The sequence below is a fragment of the Peromyscus maniculatus genome, chromosome 1 (assembly GCF_049852395.1).
Source record: "Peromyscus maniculatus bairdii isolate BWxNUB_F1_BW_parent chromosome 1, HU_Pman_BW_mat_3.1, whole genome shotgun sequence".
Lineage (NCBI taxonomy): Eukaryota > Metazoa > Chordata > Mammalia > Rodentia > Cricetidae > Peromyscus > Peromyscus maniculatus.
In genome coordinates, this window is record NC_134852.1 from 40248481 (window position 1) to 40273099 (window position 24619).

Here is a 24619-nt window from a genome sequence, read left to right on the forward strand (position 1 = left end):
TACAGCATTGAGTGAATTGCTTTAATATGAAAAAATCCTTCCTGAGCTTCTTTAATAAAGATTATTTTACAAGACCCTTAGTTTGAATACATAAAGATTAAAATAATAATATCAGGGTTAGAAGATATCCATTCAAATGTGTTTCCACTATTACAAAGGTGTAAAGTGAAGCACAGTAATCTCATGGCAGTGTGCAAATCTGTAATTAAAACTACACACAGAGAGTGATAAAACCAGAGGCCTCCCTAAGCCACTGATTTCCATCATCCTGCTGTACTCAAATTTGTCCCTGTGAGGATCATTGCATACAGGTAGTAGGATCATTCCATGCTTGGTTTGTTAACATTTCTAAATGGGTGAGTCTGAACATAGCCCTTTTTAGAAAGTACACTTTTGGGCCTACACATTAGTTGTGGGCTAGATATTGTGAAGAAAGATATACCATGAAACTCTATTTACACGATGAATACAATTTCTCTATAAAAATCAGATGCCCCACTTCATAGAATTAGGAAAGCAATCATAACTTTAACATAAAAGCACTAAATATCCAAAATAGTATTAACACATCTCATATGAGGTTAGTGATTCACAGTTATTGTAGCAAGTACAGCCTACAAATGAAACAAGGTAGATTGCTATAAAAAAATGAATCTGAGTTAAGTTCCATTTGGAAATACATGTGGTTTAGTCTCTTTGGTTTTAGGTATGTACCAAAAAGTGCACCCTGGAGTACACATGGCCTCTTCATCAAGTCTTCACTAAAACTTCACAGAAAGGACCTGGATTCCACATGGCTTCTTGCTGCATTCCTTTAGTCTCAGCCCTCTTGAGGCAGGGGCTGAGGAAGAGGCAGAGGTGGACACAGTAGGAGAGGCTGAAATTGACATGGAGACAAAGGGAGAGGGGAAGGCAGGCAGCTCTTTCTGAGTTCAATGTTTGATTGTTCGATTTAGCAATGTCCAGGGTAGGCTGGGCTATGGAGAGGGTTCTTTTCTCAAGAAACTAAATGTGAGTTAGTAAATAATTCTGTTTACTATAATTTACCCTGGACAAAGATAATTGCTGCCCAATATCCCAGAGGCCAAAGTGTAACAAACTCTGATACTGTTAGAGCACAGAGTAGCACAAAGAGTTGAAGGTTCAGGAAATGCCAGGTTTCTTCTCACCCTTCTTTCACAATGAGTGACAGACCTTCACAGACTCCAGCATGTGCTTGCTGAGGTGGGTTTGAAGCTTGTTAAATCTGTCATGGCTGAGCTCCAGTAATTCCTGCTTCCTCTTGGTGTTGAGGACAGTGACTTGATGGCTTTAGCTCCTTCAGCTTTCTTGGAATTTATTTCTCTACTTCTCTTGATTTTGTATTCTATGATTCCTAGGTCTGCTGGGCCTGCAGAGTGTGGCTTTCTGAGCTTTGCCCTCCATTTGCTAGGCCATGTTATTAATATCCCCTTCTCTGGCCACAGCAATGACCCCAGCCTCTCTTCCTCTACCATGTCCTGATATTGGATTCTGACCATAGAAGCTATGTGAAGAGAATTAGAGCCTTTTTCTTCCATCCTCACCTGGCTTAAGGGTGTGCTGGTGACACCTTATCTTTACTGGGCTTGATCGCTCCTGATGATGATGGAGTCTTTGCATTGGGTGGCTGTGAGAACCTGGAATTGGTTTAGTTCAGAGAGGGAGTTGAGCAGTTGGGAAGGTGAACTTCTGCCACCAGTGTAGTCATGTCTGCAAAGTTCATGTTGGAGGCCAACACACTGTGCATGCCCCAGGCTCATCCTGACCAAGACTGCTGTTTCCCAATGTGGCATTGTCAGAAGCAAGCTCCTGTCCTAGGCTCCCAGGGTTAGTGAAGTACAAGGGATGTTTCATGTTGGGGTGTGCTAAAGGGAGGAAAGATGGGTCTTGGTTTTCTTTCTTGCAATCATAGGCATCCAAAGGCACTGACAGATTTGCTGCCATTTCATGCAGTTTGTCATTCTCTGTCCCAGGCATGGAGCTTGTGGCAATACCAGGATTTCTGAAGGTTGTGGATGGGGACTGTCTCCATTTCCACCACTGAAAAAGAGTCAAGGAAGAAGTCAGTACCTGGTAAGTGGGATGCCCCCTCCTTTCAGTGCACCTCTACACTTAGTCCCCTACAACAGCTGGATGACATTCTTAGGATCTCAGCCACAGCTGCAGATATTCAGAAACATCAGCCTGAGTGGAGTTCCAGTTGTAAGCACATTCACAAATCTGAGGATTTTGGGTGAGTACCAAAAATTCACCTGGACTTACACATGTCTTCTTTCAATCATTCTGGGAAACCTGGATATCTACATAGACAGAAAGAAACTTGATTCCATTTAGTTTGTTGGAGCATTCCTTTAGTCTCAACACTCTTGAGACAGTTCTATGACCAGGGTCAGGTCCAGGGCTATATTAGAGGAAGAGTCATAGGCAGAGGTAGAGGTAGTGGCAGAGGTAGAGGCAGTCTGATGTTAGTGAGTTCAAGGCTAGCCTTATCAACATAGTGTGGTGGTATTGTGTTCCTAAAATATTGTGCACCCTAATAAACTTATCTGGGGTCAGAGAACAGAACAACCACTAGATACATAGGCTAGAAATTGGTGGCACTCACGCCTTTATTCCTAGCATTCCAGAGGCAGAAATCCCTCTGGATTTCTGTGAGTTCAAGTGAGTTCAAGACCTCATTGGAAACAGCCAAGCATGGTGACACATGCCTTTAATCCCAGAAAGTGAGCCTTTAATCCCAAAAAGTGAGGGCAGAAAGCAGAAAGGTATATAAGGCGTGAAAACCAGGAACTAGGCTGGTTAAGCATTCAGGCTTTTGAGAAGCAGTTCAGCCAAGATTCATTTGGATAAAAGCTCAGAGGAATTCAGTCTAAGGAAACAGGATCAGCTGAGGAATTTGTGAGGTGAGGAAGCTGTGGCTTGTTCTGTCTCTTTGATCTTCCAGCATTCATCCCAATACCTGGCTTCAGTTTTGATTTTATTAATAAGACTCTTTAAGATTCATGCTACAACATAGTCAGTTCATTAACATTCAGGGTTATGGAAAGAGAATCTGGTTCAAGAAATTAAAAGCAAATTAATAAATAAATGTGTTATATTTCCTATGTGTCACCCTGTAAAATGAAATGCCAAATGCCTCAGAGGCCATAGTGTGAGTAACCCTGATAGTATGAGAGCACAGAGTGTGGTAAAGAGTTGAATGTTCACAGACAGGCTAGAATGAAACAACAAACCAGCCACTCAAGAAATCCTGGCTGTAGGTGACAAATAGTCTCTTAGGTAAGTGAAGCATTTGTTGTCAGAAAAAAAGAAACAGTTATTCAAGAGGGGGTCCTAGAGAACAGGAGAACATCTTTGCTATTGCAACCTCAGTAGGAAGATTAATATCTAGATTATTTAGAATTAGATAAAATACATAAATCATAAGAAAGAAGACAACACAGGTAGTAAGGGCCAAAGAAAAAGACAGTCCTCCCCAATTTCATAAAAAGGAGAGTGAGGACATACAAAGGTTCAGATTGAGGAGGAATCAAGGACATGCATAGTGCACCTCCTAGATGCCATCCAAGGCCAACTAGAAAAGGAATGACAGAAATCACTGAGAGAGTTCACAGAAAGGAATGCTATACAGTGCTGGAGGGGATGGGAAGTTTTCCTGCCTGGTTGGATGTCAGTGTGGCAGGTCCTTCATCATCCAAAACCTGGCCCAGCACATGGTTCATATATGCCTTTCCAAAGAACTTAATCTATTAGAGAGGTACTTTCCCATCAATGTTGACTGCAGCACTGTTTGGAGAACAAGCATAGTGTCCAACAACATAGCCATGGGTGAAGAAAATGGGATGTCTGAAGAAAGTAAAGTGTTTTCAGCCATAGGGAAAATGAAGTTATGTTGTTTGCAGTATGTGGATTCAACTGAGGCTCATGAGATGGCTAAGTGGATAAGAACACTGGAGTGATTGCAGAATCCCCAGGCTTGCTTCAGAGCACCTCCTGGTGGCTTTCTAACTCTCTTAATTCCATACCCTAGAGATGATGCTTTTTTCCAGCCTCTGTGGGCACTCCACACATGTGTTCCACATGAATTCAGGTGGACGACACACAGACACACAGACACACAGACACACACACACACACACACACACACACACACACACACACACAGCCACATACACACACGTGCACAAAATAAATTAAAATGTTAAATGGATGATTTCAAAGATGGAAACAACTTGAGATAAACATAGTTATGAAATGAAACTCTTCTCAGGAAGATGGTCAACCTTGTATATTTTCTCTTTAAGTAGGTGCTTGATGGTGTATTCATGGAATCCTGTACTTCATTTCATGAAATTTCATGAGGAGCTCTGTCCCAGACCAGTAATGATTAAAGGACTGGGGTGAGTGGTTTAAAATGGGAGGAAGTGTGGTAAGAACAGGAGTGTGTTTACTATAACAGTATACACTATAGAAAACATACCAAGTTCAAAGACTTTTATTTTATTTGAAAATAAAAGTCAAAGAGAATAATTACTTCTACCTTAAATAACACTACCAGTGATTTATAGTATATGATATATTTAAGTAACACATATTTCTACTTTGGCAACATGAATAGTAGTAAAGGTATGAAGAAACCATCAAAACATGCTATATATACTTACCCATGGATGATATAACTGACTTTAGTTTCTCCAGTCACTTTTAGTGTCTTCAAATATTTACAAGAATAGAAACTATGTCTGACATATATATATATATATATATATATATATATATATATATATATATATATATATATATATATATAAATCCTTGCATCTACCAATTAATCTCCTTAACTCCATATGTACCTACATATCTACACATTGACCCAGATCTTTAAATCCAATGTATACATGTATATGTGTATCTACATCTCCCTTTATCTATGTTAAATAGTACTGTGTTCCAAAATCTAGGCCAGCCCTTACATGACATAGCCAAAATAGTAGAAATTTCCATATCCTTCTCCCTCTGAAGGAAAAGCTGCCATTTTCCCAGAGAGGTGTACTTGGCAGCATTCTCTCTCTCCTGTTGAGCCTGCCTCTTCATGGCCTCCCTCTCTGGCCTCTGCTCTTCTGTGATGGGCTGTGAGATGACTGGCCCTGGAATGTGGACATTCCTCCATGGAATTGGTTGGCGGCTGAAGTCTTGCAGTAGATGTTGGATTTGAGGTTTGGGAGGTGATGGGGCCTTGTTCTTGTCAGCAGTGGCAAGCTTCCTCTGTAGTGAAGGGTGAGATGATGCCCTGTAGGATACTGGACTACGAACAGCTGGCTGAGGCCCAGGGCAAGGCTGGATGGGGTTGGTTATGTTATCTCGTGTGGCACTGGTAGCAATAGGCAGAACTGGCTTGTCAGAGGCCATCAAAGATGTGATGGTAGGAGCTGGTTTAGATGGCTTGAGTATGGTAGGTTGAGCCGAGTAGGAATGAGGCCTCACAAAGTAAACTGTAGTGGGCCTGTGTGAAGCCAGGGAGAGAGGCTTTCTAGAAACAGGTCTGGCTTGAGGCTTGTCCAGGGCTGACAAAGGCAGAGGTACTAACTTGACTTTCCTAGGTGGGGGCAGCTCATAGGGGTAGGGAGACAGCTACTTGCAAACACAGCTCTCTGGTCTCTGAGCATTGCCCAGCTTTTTAACGGGCCTCAGGCCATCACATGGCACATCCTGTAATGATGTGGTTCCTAGGTCTGTCCTGGGATGTTTGTTGCACTTGAAATTTAGCAGAGCTTGGGTGAATAAGTTGCCAATTTTTTTTCACTCTTCTTTTCCAGTGTGTGAAAGGACCTGCATGGAGCATCTGCTTTCTGAGGTTATTTGAGGCTTTTTAAAGCTGCCGTGACTGAGATCATGTATATTTTCTTCCTCTTGGTATGGGGATGGTGTGCTTCTCTTGTGTCTTGACTCTGTGACTTGATGGCTTCCGCTGCTGTATTTTGCTGAAATTGATTTCTCTGGTCCTATTAGTCCTGTCTTGCCCCTGTACCCTAGCTACCCTGGGCTGGCTAGGTGCAGCTTCCTGAGCTTTGCCCTCCAAATGATTGTTGTTCATGTTGTCAATAACCCCTTCACTAGCCCCAGCATTTGCCCCAGGCTCTCTACCCTCCACCAGGTCCTGGTGCTGGATTTGGGCCTGAAGAGCTTCATGAAGAAGATGAGATAATTTCTGGTCTTTCTTGCTCACCTGTTCAGGGAGACCTATGATGCTGGAGCGTTCCTGAACCCGATACCTCTTGATGACTGCGGAGTCCTTGGAATGGATTGCTGTGGTATTTTCCCAGTGGTCTAGGTCAGTGAGGGAGTTTAAAATTTGGGGAAGTTGAATATCTGACATACTGTAGTCATGTCTTCCAAGTCAATGCTTGAGACTATGACACTCTGCAAAGACCCAGTCTCTTCTAGACGAAGGCTATTGCTTCCCAAAATGGCATTATCAGAAGCTCAGTTCTGCCTTAGTCTCCTAGTATCAGTGTAGTTCAAGGGCTGCTGCATGTCGGGGTATGCTAAAGGGAGGAGTGATGAGCCTTGGTTTTCTCTACTGCCTTCATAGGCATTCAGCAGCTTTGATTGCTCAGCAGTCATCTCTTCCACATTGTTATTCTCTGTTTATTCCAGCCTTGGAGCTGGAGGCAAGGAAGGAATTCTGAAGAACTGTGAATGAGGGCAGTTAATGACCTGTCCCCATCAACAGGTGGTATCTTCATCTGGGTAGCCTGGGTGCAGACATTGCAGCGGTCAGGACTCTGCAGCAGACAGTGTCAGGCCTGAAGGTGTCAATCTGCAGGCTGTCTCCATTTCCACCACTGAAAAAGAGTCAAGGAAGGAGTCAGTGCCTGGTAAGTGAGATGATACCCTCCTTACAGTACACATCAGCCCTCAGGTTCCTTCAGTAGTGGGTCATGCATTCCTATGAGCTGTGCTTGAGTAACAGTGGCACCACCTCAGTTTACAGACACTTAGTAATTACTCAGTTGTTCCTGGTGAACATTCCCTGTCCTGTTTTCAGAGGAATGTTAATCTGAGTATTTCGTTGTTGTAATAGATCATGGCCACAAAATTTCATAGCCATATTAGCCACATATGGTTTTAATTTTCCTCTCTGTCCTTCTGGACATATACATTCAAGCAATCATGTGCTTTGTTTCACTTGAGATAATGTTCCAATCAGTAACAGCTGAACATTTACCTCCTGAAGTGGCCAATTTGGATGCCAAAATTCTGGTGCAATTATTGTCACATCTGCACCTGTGTCTACTACACCATCCAAAAATGTCACTTATTTGTATTTTTAATTTTGTTCTTTGTTCATTTATAAAATTTTGCCAAAAAAATTGCTTTGTGGTTTCTCCTGAATTTTCTATTCTCTCTGCCTCTGCTGTTCTATCACCCCGAGAAACCTGGTTTATTCCAATAGGCATTTGGTTATTTAATTGCTCTGAGGAGGGGTTTCTTCTATGATGGCAGGAAAGGTCTGAAGTGAATTTTCTGTGGGGGCCTGCATGAGGCCCCTCTGGGAGTTTCCTGAGGACAGAGGCAAAGGATTACCTTATCTGTCCCTTCTTGATCTGCATTCATTGCTCCACACCTTCTGCATAATCCAGAAGGGAAGGATATTCTGTTGCCATTGTTCCTTGAATAAACCATCTTTCTAGGAATGCCCTGTTTACATTCCCTTTTCAAATGACCTTCTTTTCCACTCCCAAAACATATGACATTCCTCAAAACTTTTGTAGTTGCTTTGCCTATCCACATATCATCTTGATAATGAGACTCAACATGTCCCCACTTTGGGTGCCAAATGTAGACAAATTTCTAAACACTCTTATTAAATGAGAAACACAGAGCCAAATACAGGGGGAAAAGCCATAAAGATCAGAGTGATAGCCACCAACTAACCTTAGCTCACCATGTCACTGTAGCTTTCCAAGAGATCCTTTTCCTGTGTAACCTGTACCTTAATTGCCTTGCTGTTTTGCTTTTTCATTGGCTCTTAACACCGCCACCTCATTTCCTCATCACTGCCTCTCTATACAGACCTCCAGGTCTCTATGGTTGGTAGTGAGATTAAAGGCATGTGCCACCATGCTTGGCTGTGTCCTTGAACACACAGAGACTCTGTCTGCTTGTGATCAGATTAAGGGCACGTGCTACCACTGTCTGACTTCTGTTTATAGCTGTCTATGACCTCTGATCTAAAGGGAAACTTTATTTATTCACATACAAATAAAATATCACATTTCAGCACAAATACAATATCACCACACAGCTTCCCTTTTGTCAGTGCTTTCCATGGGATCCTACTGGAGAACACCTGGATAGGAGAGTGCCAAGGTAGACATTGGTCAGTCAACGCAGTCATACCCAACTGGTAGGTAGGGGTATGCACTGTCCATGAGCTGCTGGAAACAAGTGCTGGAGTCTGATGGCCGAAGCCATTCTGAACTCACAGCTGGGGTAGAGACTCTGGAGAAGTTGCACACACTTCCTGCTAAGGGCATGGCATCCCTCAGCACAGGCACAGAGGGCTGCAGAGCACTTTCTGTCCCAAAAAAGGTACACTTTGGAAATTTTCTGTAGAAAGCAAGAGGACAGTGGGAAAAAATGATGAGATGGCAGGTTTCTAGTTTCCTGTGGGGTGCCTTGTAAGGAAATGGGGCCAATCAAAGAAACCCATTCTGACCCAGAAATCAGAGCTAGTGATAGAAACACACCCTGACCCTGGGACCTATACCAGTGGAAGAGACACTTTAACCCTCAACACGGAACCTAAGAAGTATACCCTGACCCTGACACCAGAGCAAAAGTAACACACTTTGTCCCTCGATTCAGATCCAATGAAAGAATATACCCTGGCCATAAAATTAGATCCAAAATGCTAAAAAGAATTCATGAGACCTCCCAACTGGACAAGAGGTGAGTGCCTGGGCTCAGCCTAGATACCATCCCTGGGCACCAGCCATTCCAGGGAAGACCTGCCCAACTTGGCCCCATGTTCTGGCCATCATGCAGGATCCCCTCCAACCCCACTGGGAAGGCTCCCCTTCTCCAAGACCCCGGCAGACCCGCCATCTGGACAACACCTCCCATCCTGCCCTGAAGCTCCCATCTAGACAAGAGAATTGTCAGCTCTGTCTGGACCAAGTGCGCTAATAAGACCAAGAACGAATCCACAAGGAGATGGACAGACATCAAGGCAGAAGTACATTCAACAAAATGAAGAGCAATACACCATCACCAGAACCTAGCCCTCCTCCAACAGCTAGTCCTGAACATCAAAAAATGGAAGAAGCAGAAAAAACCAGCCTTATGAATAACATAATGAAGAGGGTAGAGGCTTATATAGAAGGAATCACAAATGAAATTGAAGAAAAGTCAAACAAAAAAATGGGGAAAACGCTATAGAAAACTAGAGGAAAGGACCAATTAAGCAAAAGAAAACAATAAAGCCCTGAAAGAAAATCATGAAAAAGCAATGAATCAGATAAAGGAAACAGTCCAAGACATGAAAAGGGAAGTAGAAAAAAATGAAGAAGACACAAACAGAGGGAATGCTGGAAATAGAAAATCTGAGTAAACAAACAGGAACTTCAGATGCAAGTATAACAAACAGAATGCATGAGATGGAAGAGAGGATCTCTGGCGTTGAAGATACCGTAGAAGAAATAGATTCATCAGTCAAAGAAAACACTAAAGCCAACAAAGTCATGACCCAAAATGTCCAAGAAATCTGGGACACCATGATAAGACCAAACCTATGAATGATAGGGATAGAGAAGAAGAAGAAGACCACCAACTCAAAGGCACAGAAAATATATTCAACAAGATCATAGAAGAAAACTTTCCCAACTTAAAGAAGGAAATGCCTATGAAGGTACAAGAAGCCTATAGAACACCAAACAGACTAGACCCCCCAAAAAAGTCCCCTCGCCACATAATAATTAAACAACTAAATGTACAGAATAAAGAAAGAATATTAAGAGCAGCAAAGGAAAAAGGCCAAGTGACTTATAAAGGCAACCCATCAGAATAACACCCGATTTCTCAATGGAGACTTTGAAAGCCAGAAGGACCTGGACAGATGTAAATCAGACACTAAGAGACCATGGATGCCAGCCTAGACTAATATACCCAGCAAAATTTTCAATCATCATAGACATAGTAAACAAGACATTCCAAGTCAAGGCAGATTTAAACAATACTTACCCACAAACCCAGTCCTACTTAGAAATCACTAGAAGGAAAATTCCAACCTAAGGAAGTCAGATACACCCTCAAAAACACAAGCAATAGATAATGCCACAGCAGTAACCCCCAAAGAAAAGAAGTACACACACACTACCACCAAAAAATAACACGAATGAACAATCACTGGTCATTAATACCCCTTAATATAAATGGACTTAATCCACCTATGAAAAGACACAGGCTTACAGAATGGATATAAAAGCAGGACCCATCTTTCTGCTGCATACGAGAAACACTCCTCAAATTCAAAGATAGACACTAACTAAGAATAAAAGGCTGGGAAAAGACTTTCCAATCAAATGGTCTTGAGAAACAAGCGGGTGTAGTCATCCTAATTCCCAGCAAACTAGATTTTAAACTAAAATCAATCAAAAGAGATCAAGAAGGGCATTATATACTCATCACAGGAAAGATCCACCAAGATGAAGTTTCAATTCTGAACATTTATGCCCCAAATGCAAGGCTACCCACATATGTAAAAGAAACATTACTAAAGCTTAAACCACATATAAAACCCCACACATTAATAGTGGGAGACTTCAACACCCCACTTTCACCACTGGACAGATCTCCCAAATTGAATCTTAACAGAGAAATAAAGGACTTAACTGATGTTATGACTCAAATGGACTTAATCCATATCTACAGAACATTCCATCCTAACAAAAAGCATATGCCTTCTTCTCAGCACCCCATGGAACCTTCTCTAAAATTGACCACATACTTGGCCACAAAGCAAATCTCAACAGAAACAAAACAACTGGAATAACCTCCTGCATTCCATCAGACCACCATGGTTTAAAGTTACATTTCAACAACAACAAAAACTACAGAAAACCTACAATCTCATGGAAACTGAATAATGCTCAACTGAATCACAATGGGTTAAGGAAGAAATAAAGAAATTAATTAGAAACTTTATACAGATCAACGAAAATGAACACACCACATACCCATACTTATGGGACACTATGCTTTCATAGTGTTATGCAGTGTTAAGAGGGAAATTCATAGCACTAAATGCCCACATAAAGAAGTTGGAGAAATCTCAGATTAGTGACTTAACAACACACCTGAAAGCTCTAGAACAAAAAGAAGCAAAGTCTCCCAGGAAGAACAGACACCAGGAAATTATCAAATTGAGAGCTGAAATCAATAAAATAGAAACAAAGAGAACAATACAAAAAAATTAATGAAACAAAGAGTTGGTTTTTTTGTGAAAATCAACAAGATAGACAAGCCCTTATCCAAACTAACCAAAAAACAGAGAGAGAGAGCATCCAAATTAACAAAATCAGAAATGAAAAGGGGGACATAACAACAGACATTGAGGAAATCCAGAGAATCATCAGGTCATACTTCAAAATCCTCTACTCCACAAAACTGGAAAATCTAAAAGAAATGGATAATTTTCTGGATAGGTACCACATACCTAAATTAAATCAAGACCAGATAAACTATTTAAATAGTCCAATAACCCCTAAGGAAATAGAAACAGTCATTAAAAGTCTCCCCACCAAAAAAAGCCCAGGACCAGATGGTTTCAGTGCCAAATTCTACCAGATCTTCAAAGAAGAGTTAATACCAGTACTCTTTAAATCGTTCCACACCGTAGAAACAGAAGGAACATTACCAAATTCCTTCCATGAAGCTGCAATTACCTTGATTCCTAAATGAAACAAGGATACAACAAAGAAAGAGAACTACATAACAATCTCCCTCATGAACATTGATGCAAAAATACTCAATAAAATACTGGCAAACACACTCCAAGAACACATCAAAACAATTATCCACCATGATCAAGTAGGCTTCATCCCAGGGATGCAAGGGTGGTCCAACATACAAAAGTCTGTCAATGTAATACACCATATAAACAAACTCAAAGAAAAAAAAACCACATGAACATCTCACTAGATGCACAAAGGGCATTTGACAAAATCCAACACCCCTTCATGATAAAGTTCTTGGAGCGATCAGGCATACAGGGCACATACGTAAACATAATAAAGACAATATACAGCAAGCCAGCAGCCATCATCAAATTAAATGGAGAGAAACTCAAAGCAATTCCACTAAAATCAGGAACTAGGCAAGGCTGTCCACTCTCCCCATACTTATTCAATATAGTACTTGAAGTTCTAGCCAGAGCAATAAGACAACATAAGGAGATTAAGGGAATACAAATTGGAAAGAAAGAAGTCAAGCTTTCCCTATTTGCAGATGACATGATAGTATACTTGAGTGACCCCAAAGATTTAACCAAGGAACTGATGCAGGTTATAAACACCTTCAGCAACATAGCAGGATACAAGATCAACTCAAAAAAATCAGCAGCCCTCCTATATACAATTGACAAACAGGCTGAGAAGGAAATCAGAGATACATCACCCTTTATGATAGCCACAAATTATATAAAACCATGGGGTAACACTAACCAACCAAGTGAAGGACCTCTATGACAAGAACTTTAAGTCCCTGAAAAAAGAAATTGAAGATGTCAGAAAATGAAAAGATCTCCCATGCTCATGGATAGGCAGGATTAACATAGTAAAACTGGCAATCTTACCAAATCAATCTACAGATTCAATCCAATCCCCATCAAAATCCCAACACAATTCTTCACAGACCTGGAAAGAATAATCCTCAACTTCATATGGAAAAACAAAAAACCCAGGATAGCCAAAAGAATCCTATACAATAAAACAACCTCTGGAGGCATCATGATCCCTGACCTCAAGCTTTACTATAGAGCTACAGTAATAAAAATAGCTTGGTACTGGCATAAAAACCGACATGTGGACCAATGGAATCAAACTGAAGACCCTGACATTAATCCACACACCTATGAACATATAATTTTTGACAAAGAAATCAAAACTGTACAATGGAAAAAAAGAAAGCATCTTCAACAAATGTTGCTGGCATAACTGGATATCAACGTATAGAAGGCTGCAAATAGATCCATATCTGTCACCTTGCACAAAACTTAAGTCCAAGTGGATCAAAGACCTCAACATAAATCTAGCTACTCTGAACCTAATAGAAGAGAAAATAGGAAGTAGTCTTGAAAGCATTGGCATAGGAGATCACTTCCTAAATGTAAGACCAGTAGCACAGACACTGAGAGAAACAATCAATCAATGGGACCTCTTGAAACTGAGAAGCTTTTGTAGAGCAAAGGATATGGTCAACAAGGCAAAGCGACAGCCTACAGAATAGGGAAAGGTCTTCACCAACCCCACATCTGACAGAGGACTGACATCCAGAATACATAAAGAACTCAAGAAATTAGACAACAAAATGCCCAACCATCCAATTAAGAAATGGGCTATAGAATTAAACAGAGAATTCTCAACAGAGGAATCTCAAATGGCTGAAAGACATTTAAGGAATTGCTCAACATCCCTAATCATCAGGGAAATGCAAGTCAAAACGACTATGAGATAACACCTTACACCTGTCAGAATGGCTAAGATCAAAATCACTGAAGACAGCTTATGCTGGAGAGGATGTGGAGCTGGAGCTCTCCTCCACAGCTGGTGGGAATGCAAGCTTGTATAACCATTTTGGAATTCAATATGATGCTTTCTTAGAAAATTGGGAATCAATCTCCCACAAGATCCAGCTGTACCACTCGGGCATATAACCAAGGAATGCTCAATCATACCACAAGGGCACTTGCTCACCTATGTTCATATCATCATTGTTTGTAATAGCCAGAACCTGGAAACAACCTAGATGCCCTTCAACTGAAGAATGGATAAATAAATTGTGGTACATATACACAATGGAGTACTACTCAGCAGAGAAAAACCAATGACATCATGAGGTTTGCAGGCAAGTTGATGGAACGAGAAAAAAATCATCCTGAGTGAGGTAATCCAGACTCTGAAAGACAAACATGGTATGTACTCACTCATAGGAGGATACTGGATGTAAAACAAAGATGACTAGACTGCTACTCACAACTCCAGGGAGGCTACCTAGAAAACAGGACCCCAAGAAAGACACAGGGATCACCCAATGACAGAGAAATGGATGAGATCTACATGAACAACTTGGACATGAGTAGGAAAAATGAAGGGCAAGGGTCGATGGAAAGAGAGCTTAGGGGAGTGGGAGATTCCAGCTGGATCGAGAACAGAGAAGGAGAACAAGGAATAAGAGACCATGATAAATGAAGACCACATGAGAATAGGAAGAAGCAAAGTGCTAGAGAGGTCCACAGAAATCCCACAAAGATACCTCCACAATAGTCTACTAGCAATGGTCGAGAGACAGCCCGAACTGAGCTACTCTGGTGATAGGATGGCCAAACACCCTAATTGTCATGCTAGAAACCTCATCCAATGACTGAGGGAACCAGATGCAGAGATCCACGTCCAGGCCCCAGGTAGAGCTCCAGGAGTCAAACTGGCGAGAAAGAGGAGGGTTTGTATGAGCAAGAATTGTTGAGACCAAGGTTGGAAAAAGCACAGGGACAAATAGCCAAATGAAAGGAAACACATGAACTATGAACCAAAGGCTGAGGGGCCCCAAGTGGATCAGGCCCTCTGGATAAGTGAGACAGTTGATTAGCTTGATCAGTTTGGGAGGCATCCAGGGAGTGGGACCAGGTCCTGTCCTCAGTGCATGAGCTGGCTGTTTGGAACCTGGGGCTTATACAGGGACACTTGGCTCAGCCTGGGAGGAGGGGACTGGACCTGACTATACTGAATCTACCAGGTTGAACTTAATCCTCAGGGGAGTCTTTGCCCTGGAGGAGATAGAAATGGGGAGTGGGCTGGGGGTAAGGCAGAAGGGGGGCAGAGGAGGGAGAACAAGGGAATCCGTAGCTGATATGTAAAATTAAAGTAAATTATGAAATGAAAAAATTGAGAAATCCCACCCATCCTCTGAGACTGCAACTGTTCCCTGATACAGAGCCTGTCAGCACTGGATTGGACTAAGAAGTGAGTCTTTATCCTCATACCTGAACACCCCAGCCCCTAGGCTTTGGGGCCAGGGTCATAACTCTGTTCCCCCACAGCATCACCCATTGCAGTCCCAGTTGCAGGCCACTTGCCAGGCAGACCTCCTGCAGACAGGTCAGACTACCACCATCCCCCACCAGACCCTGTAACCCACAAGCCTCATCTCCCTCAAATCCCACCCACCCTCCAAGACTGCAAGTGTTTCCTGAGACAGAACTTGCCAGTGCCAGATTGGGCTAAGAGCTACTCCCTGACACAGAGCCCACAAGCACCAATTGGACTAAGAGCTGTTCTCTGAGATAAGGAGTCCATCAGCACCGAGTAGACCATGCCCTCCCACTGGACCAAGAGAGGCTTCCTCAGACACAGACACCACTATCACCAAATGGAGAAAGAAATAGGTAGATACCAGTACAAAAATATAGTCAACAACATAAAAACCAATATGGCACCATCAGAACATACATTAGCAAGACCTGAACATCTGAAAACAGAAGAAAGAGAAGGAATTGACTTTAAAAATGACCTTAAGAAGATGACAGAGATCTTTAAAGAGGAAATGAAAAATTTCCTTGAAGAATTCGAGGAAAATTCAAACAAAAAAAATGGGAAGAAATCAGGAAATCCCTTGACAGCCAAGAGAAAGCAATTAAACAAGTGAGGGAAGCAGTTAAAGATGTGAAACTGAAATCGAGACAATAGAGAAGACACAAAGTGAGAGAATGGTGGAAGTAGAAAGTATGAATAAATGAATAGGAACTACAGATGTAAGTATAACCAACAGAATGCAAGAGATGGAAGAGCAGATTTCTGGTGCTGAAGATAAGATAGAGGAAATAGAATAATCAGTCAAAGAAAACACTAAAGCCAACAAAGTCATCACCCAAAATGTCAAGGAAATTTCAGACACCATGAAAAGACCAAACCTAAGAATAATAAGGACAGAAGAAAGAGAAGAACACCAACTCAAAGACACAGAAAATATATTCAACAAAATCATAGAAGAAAACTTTCCCAACTTAAAGAAGGAAATGCCTGTAAAGATACAAGAAGGTTACAGAACACCAAATAGACTGGATCCAAAAAAAGTCCCCTCACCACATAATAATGAAACCACTAAACATATAGAATAAAGAAAAATATTAAGAGATTCAAAGGAAAAAGGCCAAGTAACATATAAAAGCAGACCTTTAAGAATAACACCTGACTTCTCAATGGAGACCCTAAAAGCCAGAAGGTCCTGGACACACATTATGCAGAAACTAAGAGACCAGGGATGCCAACCCAGACTATAATACCCAGCAAAACTCTCAATCAACATCAACAGAGTAAACAAAGTATTTCATGATAAAAACCAGACTTAAACAATATCTTTCCACAAATCCAGCCATATAGAAAGCACTGGAAGGAAAAATCCAACCTAAGGAATTTAGGAACACCCATGAAAACACAGGCAATAGATAGTCCCACACCAACAAATACCAAAGAAGGGAAACATACAACACTACCTCCAAAAAATAACAGGAATTAGCAATAACTTGTCATTAATATCCATTAATATCAGTGGTCTCAATTCACCTATTAAAAAGACACAAGCTAACAGAATGGATATGAAAACAAGATCCATCCATTTGCTGCATACCAGAAACACACCTCAACTTCAAAGACAAACATTACCTCAGAATAAAAGGCTGGGAAAAGACTTTCCAATCAAATGGATTTAAGAAGCAAGCTGGTGTAGCTAATATCTAATAAAATAGACTTCAAGCTAAAATCAATTGAAAGATATTGGGAAGGACATTACATATTTATCACAGGAAAAATCTGACAAGATGAAGTCTCAATTCTGAATATTTATGCCCCAAATAAAAGGGCACCTACATATGTAAAAGAAACATTACTAAAGCTACTAAAGCTTAAATCACACATCAAACCAATACACTAATAGTGGGAGACTTCAAGACCCCACTCTCACCAATGGACAGGTCTGCCAGACAGAAACTTAACAAAGAAATAAGGGAACTAACAGACGTTATGACTCAAATGGACTTAATAGATAGCTATAGAATATTCCACCATAACACAAAGAATATACTTTCTTCTCAGCACCCCCATGGAACCTTCTCTAAAATCAAACACATGCTTGGTCACAAGGCAAATGTCAACAGATACAAAAACATTGAAATAACCTCCTGTATCTTATTGGACCACCATGGCCTAAAGTTAGATTTCAACAACAACAAAAATTACAGAAAGCCCACAATCTCATGGAAACTGAATAATGCCCAGTTGAATCACCAATGGGTCAAGGAAGAAATAAAGAAATTAAAGATTTCCTAGAATTTGAACAAAAGTGAATGTACAATATACCCAAACTAATGGGACACTATGAAAGCAGTGCTAAGAGGATAATTCATAGCACTAAATGAACATATAAAGAAGTTGGAGAAATCTTACACTAGTGACTTAACAGTACATCTAAAAGCTCTAGAACAAAAAGAAGCAAACTCACCCAGGAGAAACAGATGCCAGGAAATAATCAAATTGAGGGCAGAAATCAATAAAATAGAAACAAAGAGAACAATACAAAGAATCAATGAAACAAAGAGTTGGTTCTTTGAGAAAATCAACAAGATAGATAAGCCCTTATTCAAATTAACACAAAAGCAGAGAGAGAGCATCTGAAATGAAAAGAGAGATATAACAACAGACAACAAAGAAATCCAGAGAATCTTCAGGTCATGCTTCAAATCCTGTACTCCACAAAATTGGAAACTCTAAAAGAAATGGATGATTTTCTGGATAGGTACCACATACCAAAGTTAATCAAGACCAGACAAACTATTTAAATAAACCAATAACCCCTAAGGAAATAGAAATAGTCATTAAAGGTCTCCCAACCAAAAAAAACAAAAAAACAAAAAAAAAACCCAGGAGCAGATGATTTAGCTCAGAATTCTACCAAATTATCTAAGTAGAGTTAATACCAATACTCTGCAAATTGTTCCACACAATAGAAACAGAAGGAACATTACCAAACTCTTTTTATGAGGCTACAGTTACCCTCATACCCAAACCACACAAAGAGGCAACAAAGAAAGAGAATTATAGAACAATCTCCCTCATGAACACTGATGCAAAAACACTCAATAAAATACTGGCTAACCGAATCCAGGAAGACATAAAAAAAAATTATCTACCAGCCAAGTAGGCTTCATATCAGGGATGAAAGGACACTTCAATATATGAAAATCTGTCAATGTAATACACCATATAAACAAACTGAAAGAAAAAAACACATGATCTTCTCATTAGATGCTGAAAAAGCCTTTGACAAAATTAAACACCCCTTCATAGTAAAGATTCTAGAGAGATTAGGAATACAAGGAACATGCCTAAACATAATAAAGGCAATTTACAGGAAGATGACAGCCAACATCAAATTGAATAGAGAGAAAACCAAAGCGATTCCACTAAAATCAGGAACAAGAAAAGGCTGTCCACTCTCTCCATAATTATTCAACATAGTACTTGAAGTTCTAGCTAGAGAAATAAGACAGCAAAAGGAGATCAAGGGAATACAAATTGGAAAGAAGTCAAACATTCACTATTTGCAGACAGTGTAATAGTATACATAAGTGACCCCCAAAATTCTACAATGGAACTCCTACAGCTGATGAATTCCTTCAGTAATGTAGCAGGATACAAGATTAACACAAAAAAAATCAGTAGCCGTCCTATATACAAATGATAAATGGGCTGAGAAAGAAATCAGAGAAACATCACCCTTTAAAATAACACAAATAATATAAAATACCTTGGGGTAACTCTAACTAAGCAAGTGAAAGACCTGTATGATAAGAACTTTAAGTCTCTGAAGAAAGAAATTGAAGATGTCAGAAAATGGAAAGATCTCCCATGCTCATGGATAGGCAGGATTAACTGTAAAACTGGCAATCTTACCAAAAGCAATCTACAGATTCAATGCAATCCCTGTCAAAATCCCAACACAATTCTTCATAGACTTGGAAAGAAAAATACTTAACTTTATGTGGAAAAACAAAAAAAAACCTAGGATAGCTAAATGAATCCTGAACAATAAAGCAACCTCTGGAGGCATCAAAATCCCTGAACTCAAGCTCTACTATAGAGCTACTACAGTAACAAAAACAGCTTGGTACTGGCATAAAAACCAACATGTGGACCAATGGAATCAAATTGAAGAGCCTGACATTAATCCACATACCTATGAACATATGAACAAAGAAGCCAAAAAGTACCATGGAAAAAAGAAAGCATCTTCAACAAATGGTGCTGGCATAACTGGATGTCAACATGCAGAAGATTGCAAATATATCCATATGAGTTGCCATGCACAAAACTCAAGTCCAAGTGGATCAAAGGCCTCAACATAAATCTGGTTACACTGAACTTGATAAAACAGAAAGTAGGAAGTAGTCTTGAATGCATCGGCACAGGAGATCACTTCCTAAATATAACACCAGTAGCACAGACTCTGAGAGCAACAATAAATAAATGGGACCTCCTCAAACTGAGAAGCTTTTTTAGAACAAAGGACGTGGTCAATAAGACAAAACGACAGCCTACAGAATGGGAAAAGATCTTCACCAAACCCACATCTGACAAAGGGGTGATCTCCAAAATATATAAAGAACTCAAAAAACTAGACATCAAAATACTGAACAATCCAATTTAAAAAATGGGCCACAGAGCTTAACAGAGAATTCTCAACAGAAGAATCTCAAATGGCTGAAAGGCATTTAAGGAATAGCTCAACATCCTTAGTAATCAGGGAAGTGCAAATCAAAACAACTCTGAGATACCATCTCACACCTGTCAGAATGGCTAAGATCAAAAACACTGAAGACAGATGGTGTTGGAGAGGATGTGGAGCAAGGGGAACACTCCTCCACTGTTCCTGGGAATGCAAACTAGTATATCCACTCTGGAAATCAGTATGGTGGTTTCTCAGAAAATTGAGAAGAAGTCTTCCTCAGGACTCAGCTATACCACTCTTGGGCATATACCCAAGGAATGCTCAATCTTACCACAAGGACACATGCTCAACTATGTTCATATCAGCATTATTTGCAATAGCAAGAACATGGAAACAACCTAGATGCCCCTCAACTGAAGAATGGATAAAGAAAATATGGCACATATACACAATGGAGCACTACTCAGCACTCAGTAAAAAACAATGACATCATGAAATTTGCAAGCAAATGGACAGAACTAGAAAATATCCTGAGTGAGGTAACCCAGACTCAGAAGAACAAATATAGTATGTACTCACTCGTAGATGTGAGGGAAGGGACGGCCAGACTCCAACCCACAGCTCCAGAGAGGCTAGCTAACGGGGAAAGACACTAGGAGGGACACATGGATGGCCCAGCGAACAAGTGGATGAGATCTACATGAGCAGGCTGGGAGTGGGGGGAGGGTGGCAGAGGAGAGGAGTGCAGCATGAAAACATAGGGAAATGGGAGGGTCGAGCTGGAACAGGAACAGAGTGGGAGGGCAGGGAGAGAGATACCATGACAGATGAGGACATCATGGGAATAGGAAGAGGTAGGGTGCTTTTAGGAATCCACAAGGAAGACCCCACCTTGGAATGCTGGCAGTGGTCTAGAGGGTGCCTGGCCTGGTCTACTCTAGTGACCAGTCTAGTGAATAACCTAACCGTCATCAGAGAGCCTTTGTCTAGTGACTGATGGAGGCAGATGCAGAGATCCACAGCCAGGCACCAGGTTGAGCTCCGGGAATCGAATCAATGAGAGAGAGAGGAGGGATTCTGCAGGAGGAGGACATCAAGATCATGATGGGAAGGTGTGCAGAAATGACCAGGCCACACTAGTGGAGTCCCATGAACTGTGGACTAGTGGCTGTGGAGCCCCCTGTGGGACTGGACTAGGCCCTCTGGATATGGAAGATGGTTCTTTGGCTCAAACTCTTTGGGGGGCACCCAGGCAGGGGGATCGGGATCTGTCCCTGGTACATGGGCAGGCTTTTGGGAGCCCGGTGACTGGTGTGATGCCTTGCACAACCTTGGTGCAGTGGGGAGGGGCTTGGATCTACCTAGACTCAGTGTGCTGGGCTCTGCTGACTCCCCTTGGGAGACCTTGATTTGGGGGATGTGGGGTAGCTTGGGAGGCAGGGGTGGAGGGTGGACGGAGAAAGGAGGGGGGAATCTGTGGGTGGTATGTAGAGTGAGTAGAAAATTTCATAATAAAGAAAAATGAAAAAAAAAAAAGTAATGAACAAAACACAGTTTGGCCCTGAAACCAGAGCCAGCTCTGCCAGTGAAAGAAATATGCCCTGGCCCTGAAATTAAAGCCAACTCTGTTCCTGACCAATGAAACCAACCAATCTGTGAGCAGGAAAACAAATCAGTCTTTGAACAGAAAATCTCTTGGGAGAAATTCTTCCCCTAAAAAGCTCCTCTGCCTGTTTAGTTGTGGGTTGTTCTTTCCCACCCTGGCAGAGACAGCCATTCTCCTGGAAAACCTTATTCCAAAATAAATCTCTTTCTTAAAAGAGTCTTGCGTAAAGATCTTCATTAGCCTGCACAGAACAGAAGAACCTTGCCAAGACATTCCCTAGGGGGACTGAGCCAAAATAAAAATCCTTGTGGAGACATTCCCTTAGCTTGGTTGAGCAACACTGAGCAGAAAAAAGTAACAACTTTTCACTGGAGGCAGAGGAGATTGCTACATTTCTGCAAGGTTTCCCCTTTAGCAGAGTGAAGCAGAAGCAGCAACATCTTGGGCCAGAGAGAAGAAGCAGAGCTCTTAAGTGAAGGCAGAGTGAGGTTCAGGTGTAAAGGCTCTCTCTCAGATGGGAGCAGTATTGCTACATCCTGCAGGGAGACCATGTCCCATCCCACCCCAATCTTCAGATATCTCCTGACTTACTGACAAGTCAGGATACCTCTCCCTCCAGAGCTGTCCTCTGGTAGCTCTAGGTATAGTCTAGCTTCCTGACAATTCAGGGTATCTTTCCCTCCAGACCTGAACTGTCCTACTGTGGCTCCAGCCTCCAAAGCTGTCCTCCGGGAGATCCCCCCTCCAGAACTGTCCTATTGCAGCTCCAGGTAAAGCCTGATTTCTGGACAAGTCAGGGTACTTTCACCTTCAGAGCTGTAACACTCACAAGCTGTCTTAGCTACAATTTGTAGTGTCTGGGAGAGTCTAAAGCTTATGTTCCCTCACATACTCCAAACAATATGGTTCAGAATGGTTCTTGGTATGGGATAGGATGGCTCTCATTGGATGAGCTGCCTGTTCTTCCTGTGTGGGCATGGACTTCCTAGTTGATCCACTTTAACCCTTGTTCTGACTAGACAACAGCCTTCTTTACTCTGCTTTGTCTTGTTCTGATTCCTGCTGTGGCACTGCCTTACACCTGTGTCCCAGAACAGAAGTGTTTAAAGTAGGAGAACCTTAGACAGCTTCTCATGCCTGTGCCTTTTTCCTGTACTGTGAACATCTTACTCTTCATATCTCTACTCAAGGAAAATACAGATTCTATCTAGATCAGTCTGGCCTTGAAATCACACAGGTCGGCCTGCCTCTGCATCCAGAGTGCTGGATCATAGGTACTTGCCATGTCCACCAAGCTTGTCTCTACTCTGAGCTTTCTTTTTATTTTAATTTCATTTTACATACCAAGCACAGTTCCCCTCCATACCTTCTTCCTGCTCCTTACGTCCCCAACCCACCCCCATCCACACTTCAAAGAGGTTAAAGCCTCCCTTGGGGAGTCAACAAAACCTAGCATATCAAGTTGAGGCTTTCCTGTGTTCTGTGTGACATCTTGGGATTGCTAATGTAGTATGGGGTTCATCTCCGAATAAGATTGTTTCTTAATTTAATAATCGATTAAACTGATTCTTAAATGAGCACTTCCTCAGTAACTGTTAATTCATTGTTACTGTTTTAGCTGGAAATTTTTGTGAGAATTCCCCTACACATTGGTGTGTCACTTCTTGTCCACTTGTCACTCACTATGGAGGACTCAGACTCAGCTGATAAGATCCAACACAACCAGTGCTCATAAGATGTAGTGAATGCTGTGGAAGATTTTAACAGCAGGGATCCAAAGAGGATATGGTTTCCTATATTTGACAGGGAACCTTTACCTAGACTGATTTCAAAAGTGTGGTTGCTTAAAATGGCTTGGGATATGGTGTCTTGTATCTTTCTATTTAAAATCTGTTATCTGAAACATTGTTTCAAACTACTGTTGTTGACCTCCAGTGTCATCTCTTCCATTTGTCTTCTTTTATTTCCACATTTTCTAATACAAATAATATTTATAAATATATAAATAATCTAAATATAACAACTGGAGATATCAACATCAATAGAATCCCCATTAAACAAAGATTTAAGAGCATAGTAAAAATAAGGGAGAAGTGATCAAAAGAAATGTTTTAAAGTTTCTTTCCTTACCTGCTATGGTCGGAGGGAGAGTATGAGCAATCCACAGTACAATGGAGCAAGAGAATTGTTTGTCCTTGTCTGATCAGCTGACCTGAGTGACAAGTGTGTCCGGTATCAGACAGCACTTACTGGTCACTGGGCACAGGTGACCTGTGATGATCCAAATTGTTTACAAGCATCACCATGGAAATCCCAAGAACCTACCAGGTGATTGTGGGGCTGGAAGGAGAATGATGTCATAAATGGGGCAGCAGCCATTGGGAAGGTTGGATTCCAAGCTAAAAGTTGGAATTGGTTGGAGAGGATGCCAGGAGACCAACAGTAGCCATGGATGCTGAGGTGTGTGCTAGGGAGAGGAGGCAATCCTGGCATGGAAGTCCCCCTTCCCATGAGGTCTACTCCAGGTTATTGGCAGAGCTTCTTATAACATTCATTAATGAAGCTGTGTCTATTGTTCCTATGAGGTGTCACCTTCCAGCTGAAAGTGTCCCATCAGCATTCACTGTACATAGAGTCAGCAGCCTTGGACAGGAAAGAGAGGAACACCTAAGTGGAGGAAACTTGGACAAGAAACCATTTCAGTTGATCTTTTTTATGAGCTGTCAGCATCTGTCCATTACCCAAGGAAGAGATCAGAGGGCTTCTTTGTGACTGTGTTGAAGGACAGGGCTGAGTGTATTGAGTGCACCTTGGATGATGAACTCTAAGAATCTTTTCTTTGGGTGTCTTCTCCTAGAGGCCTTCCTTAGTCTGTGTTTCCCCAGGCAGGACTCACATCTCTCTTCTCTGCTTTTCATCCCTTTTTGGTAGGGTTTGATTCTTGGGCCAGCATGACTCTGTATGCTTAATGTAGTGGGCAGTATCATGGTG

General features: G+C 41.4%; 1 long non-coding RNA gene across 1 annotated transcript; it reads right to left on the bottom strand.

Moving 5' to 3' along the window:
* On the bottom strand, window positions 1–23932 carry LOC102919843 (uncharacterized). The gene is made up of 3 exons (XR_013052980.1): window positions 23759–23932; window positions 6248–6866; window positions 1–2061 (listed from the first exon to the last, which is right to left on the bottom strand). It is a non-coding gene; the product is annotated as an uncharacterized LOC102919843 (long non-coding RNA).
* Between the last annotated feature and the right edge of the window lie 687 nt (window positions 23933–24619).